The 5200-nt window shown below is 55.7% G+C and overlaps 1 pseudogene; it reads left to right on the top strand.

Annotated features, from left to right (window-relative positions):
* Window positions 1-1935: 1935 nt before the first annotated feature.
* On the top strand, window positions 1936-4794 carry LOC149366963 (uncharacterized; annotated as a pseudogene).
* Window positions 4795-5200: the final 406 nt, after the last annotated feature.

Here is a 5200-nt window from a genome sequence, read left to right as displayed (position 1 = left end):
CATGGAGGTGCAAGTGCAAGGCGAAACTCTTGACCCTCGCGACTTCGATCCGCGGTACTGGACGCACGTCCTCAGCGTTCCCGAACGCACCCAAGAGCGACCACTACAGCAGAATCGCCAATGCTCTTACATGGAAGCCGAGAAGGCAACCAGCCCTATCACAGCCGACATGCCCGCCAGGGAGGCCGCGTTCAAAGCCCAGACATTAGAGCAGCTGCGCGCCGCGCGCGTCGCCGCGCAAAAGTCACGCCAGCAGCCGCCGCTACCGCCTGCTGATTACAAGGTGATTTTCCGCTCCCGGGGAGGACTTCAGCTCGCCTTGGTACCGCCACGCCAGCTTCGCGTCGCCATCTTACAAGCTGCCTATACGCTCCAGGAGCCCACTCGCCCCCAGCTACGTGTACACCCTACAAACAACACGTGCACAATGAGCACGCCACATCAAGCAGACGCACTTGTACTCGTCAAGATAGCCAAATTCAATACCAAGCCAACGACTACGCCGTAGCAGCCTACATTGCTCCCCCGGACGGCGCAGTGCGCGGGGTGATCTCAAACGCCTTCTGGAATGAAACCCCCAAGGAGTTAGGCAATCCCGCTCTCCCGTAGTAAATGCTCGACGTATGGGCACCACTAGATCTATACTGATTACCTTCCGAGAAGAAGCGGGCCCTCGTACAATCCTTTATGGAGGGGGCTCCACTGGTGCACCCTTTACAGAGGCCACATGGACGCTTGTGTTAATTGCCGACAACCAGGCCACAGAACAGACGTATGCACGCTGCCGCGAAAGTAACTGCCCGAGGTGTGGCAAAACCCTCCCCAAGTAGCCTAACCCTTCCTGCACTCCCCAATGCATATTATGCGGGGACGCACACATGACGGGCACAGGGAGTTGCAAGGCCAGGGAGCTAAGACTCACATCCACCCCTGCACATCCCCACATCTCTCGCAAGGACGAAGCATTCATAGACGCTGTTCACAAGGACACCACCGCCACCCGCTCCACCTCGCGTCCCAGAAGAGAACGTCCAAAGGACCCGAGCAGCTGGAGCCATCTCCAAACAGGCTGCACCACCCCATTTGCCCAGGAGGACCCAAGCGACAAGGAGATCAGGGCACTGCGGGAAGAGATGAGTCGCCTATCCTCCCTCCTACAAACCCCACAACCACCCTCACCACCAACCCCACCTTCACAATCCGTACCTCCCACTCCCACCCAAACACCCTCACCCACGCAACCGCCCACCGAAAAGAAACGTACCACAGAACTTCCACCCGTCACACATGAAGACCTTGAAAACATTGAGGCAAAATTTGGCGCAAAACTAAAGGCTTTAGAAGCCTGGACAGATGCCAAAATCGACTCTCTCTTCACACAACTGGAGAAGATCGACACGATGTTCTGACGCCTGATTCATACATTCGACATGAACTGGCCCACCTAGACACCCGTATCCAAAACCTAGAGCACATGCAAACCGCTATCATGAACCACACCAACCTCAAACCACCGCCCCTCCGCCCCTCACTCTCCCGCCCCCCTCCGACTCCTCCCATACTGGAACACCAAAAGCTCCACTATGGCGGGGCAACAACCTAATTTACCTATTATCCAGTGGAATTGCCGCGGCTTCCGGGGCAAGCGCGCTCCTTTGCAACTCATCGTTCCCCCCCTCACCCCCCCCCCCCCCCCGCACCCCAAATCATCCTCCTCCAGGATACGGCCAGTAAGACCTCCCTTCCTAGTTTCACATCCTACCATTCATACGCCACGGACAAACCCAGGGTGTCCACACTTGTACACCGTTCGATCACCCACCGATCACACCCTATAACTTCAGAGACACCCTGCGTAATCACGGAAATCATACACCACACACACACAATGCCCTCCATCTTTATTGCAAATATATATCACCCCCATCTCACTCGATGTCTTCCCTGGAGACACTACTGCGGGGCCTCCACCGACTCGTAGGCAAGCACCCTCTCCTCATTGGAGGGGACTTCAACTGCCAGCACACCGACTGTGGTTATCGTTACAGTACAGGCCGTGGCCAGCGCCTCTGGTCCCTAGTACAGGAACTGCGCCTCACTACTCACAACAATTTCCACACACCCACGCGGATCGAAAACAGCGTCAGCATGGACTCCAGTTCGGACCTGACGCTCAGCCACTCCCTCCGTGGAATCACTTGGACAAGAACAAAACACACACTGGGAAGCGATAACTACATCCTTAATATCTGGCTCCCCTTCAAACAACCCCGCCCTACATACCTCACTCACAAGCTGGTGAACTGGGACGCCATCCGCGCATCGCGGAAAGACCTCCCAAACACACCTATTACGGACATCGACGAATGGGTACGATCACTTACGACCGATGTCCATCACAACACCAAACACATCGCAACAACACAGAACACCCCCACCCTAGACTCTCGCCTCGCCCACCTCTTGGAGGCCTACCACAGCCTCCTCGAGCGCTGGAAACGCAACAAGTTCAACAGAAAGCTTAAACAGCGGCTGGCCGCCCTGCAAACGCAGATACAACACAAGGAGGAGCTCTGCCGCTCTAACTGGGGCAAGTTTGCGACGGACTGGCCGGCAAACGGCCAACAAGCGAGCTTGGCAACTCCTCAGACATCTTATAGATCCCACACAGTCCAAATCCTCTACACAACACAACGTCACACGCCTGTTACACGCACACAACGGCGACTCGGACGCACTCCTAGACACCCTTCAACGAACATACACCTCACCCGGCACACCTGACCCTATGCCCCCTTACACATGCCAGCCTAACCCGGAACTGGACACCGATATATCTGAGGCGGTAGTCAGAGCGGCCCTCCTGACTCTCCGCACGAATTCGGCGCCGGGTCTTGACAGAATTTGCAATTCTATGCTCCGCAACCTGGATGACCAATTAGTCACCCAGATTACAGACTACTTCAACAAATGCTGGGCGGAGGGCACCCTCCCCTAGTCCTGGCGACACGCGAAGGTAATATTCATACCAAAACCGAACAAGCACCTTACATTAGAAAATCTACGCCCGATTTCGCTCACTTCGTGTCTCGGAAAACTTTTCGAGCACGTGGCTCTAGCGAGGTTGACACTTCACATGGCGGACAACGACCTTTACCCGCACAGCATGGTTGGTTTCAGCCCCCACCTCTCCGCTCAGGACGCCCTGCTCCAGCTCACTCACGACATCTTCGAACCGGATATTCCGGCCCACACAAAGGCAGTCCTGGCTTTGGATCTCTCTAAAGCCTTTGATCGCGCCTAATATCAGGCGATTATGACTGCCCTCTCCCCCCTGAATATAGGTGCACGGATGTACACCTACATTAACTCACGGACCGCACGGCTGAGGTTCATTTTGGCCCTCTTGCATCCCCACCCTACACCCTTAGGATCGTCGGCACCCCACAGGGGTCCGTCCTCTCTCCTTTCCTATTCAACGCCACCCTCATCCCCCTCGCCCGGAAACTGTCCACTATACCTAATCTCAAACACACCCTCTATGCGGACGACATCACACTCTGGACCACCTACGGTAGTGATGGCGACATAGACGTCAACTTACAAAACGCCACCACACTCACACAAGACCACGCCCAAGGCATCAAACTTTCGTGCTCCCCAGAGAAGTCAGAGCTCCTTATTCTCCGCCCATTCACCCGCAGGCACTCTACTGCACCCATTGTCATTGAATTGAATGGCTCTGCCATCCCGGAGGTGGATACTCTCCGGGTTCTGGGACTCCACATCCAGAACAATGGCAAAAACACCGTAATCTTCAAGAGGGTCAAGCAGGTGACAGGCGCGATATGGCACCTCATCCGCAGAGTTTCGGGCCACCACAAAGGCATGAAGGAGCACGACCTATGTCGTCTCATTCATGCCTTCGTCCTCAGCCGTTTCTTATACACAATTCCCTATCTCCGACTCACCAGACAGGAAACGGCCGCCTTGGATGTCATGTTACGCACTGCGTTCAAGACGGCTCTACACCTGCCAGTTAGCACTTCCACAGAACGCCTTCTACACCTGGGCCTCCACAACACAGTTGGGGAGCTTGTGGAAGCCCATCGCCAAGCGCAATACTTGCGACTCACCCAAACATCCACTGGTCGCCATATCCTGGAGTCTCTAGACATTCGTATCCCAGCGAATGACCCTACCCTCCTCGCCATCCCTCGGCCCCTCCATCGAGAACTTCTCATCAAACCTCTCCCTCGCAACATACACCCCCAAGATCATGAGTCGCGCCGCCGAGCCCGAGCAAAGGCGCTCCACAAATACTACGCCTCCGAATCGGATGCCGTATGGGTGGACGCCGCATGCACGGGTGAGGAGGCGGCGGTGTTCGTCGCCAACTCCTCCCTACAGCCTCTTGCTACTGTCCCCCTCCCCTGGGTCACCTCCTTGGAGGCAGCCGAGGAAGCAGCCATCGCCTACGCGCTTGCACACACGGAAGCACGCTACATAATATCGGACTCCAAAACCACGATACTAAATTTCGCGCGCGGGCGAGTTCACGTCCCTGCGTTTAGCATACTGAGGTCGCCTGCCGCCCACCAGCCCCGCCATATGGAGCTGATATGGGTGCCTGCGCACTCCGGTAACGAGGCCGCCAATGCGTTAGCCCGAGGTTCTTTAAACCGGGCGCCGTCGCCTCCGATCTGGGATTCACGCGGGATCGCATGCACTCCTTCAGCGTTCGTGGACTCCCTGGCAGCGTTGCACCACGCGTCACGTGCCACTCTTAATTAAAGACGAAGCTTAAGCGTCCTCCAAATTTTCCTCTTTCACTCTCTCTTTTCTCCCTTCCCTTAGGGCGTGGTTCAGGTGTCCACCGAGATGAGATACAGATACTGCGCTATTTCCTTCCCTGAAAAAGAAAAAAAAATTGCCTGTGATTCAGCTCTGGTTAAACCTGGAGGATTGCGAGAGCAACATCTGCGTGTAGCCATATATTGTTCCATGAGCTACATTGGCCACAGTCTCGTCGTGTCGCGTGCTCTTGCAAGACCATACTGCGCGTTCGGGAGGAGCAAGTGACGTCACTACGCACAGCTGACGTGCCTCGCCGTGCGCGCTCGCCTTCCTTTTCTTAAAATTATCGGAGTGTAAAACGTTGACAACGGCAACGCCAATGAACGCAATGAACGCTGACGGC

Source organism: Amblyomma mixtum, chromosome 1 (genome assembly GCF_055824585.1).
Source record: "Amblyomma mixtum isolate Tamu chromosome 1, ASM5582458v1, whole genome shotgun sequence".
Lineage (NCBI taxonomy): Eukaryota > Metazoa > Arthropoda > Arachnida > Ixodida > Ixodidae > Amblyomma > Amblyomma mixtum.
Note: the sequence above shows the minus strand (reverse complement) of the source record. Positions and strands in the feature narration are given on the sequence as shown.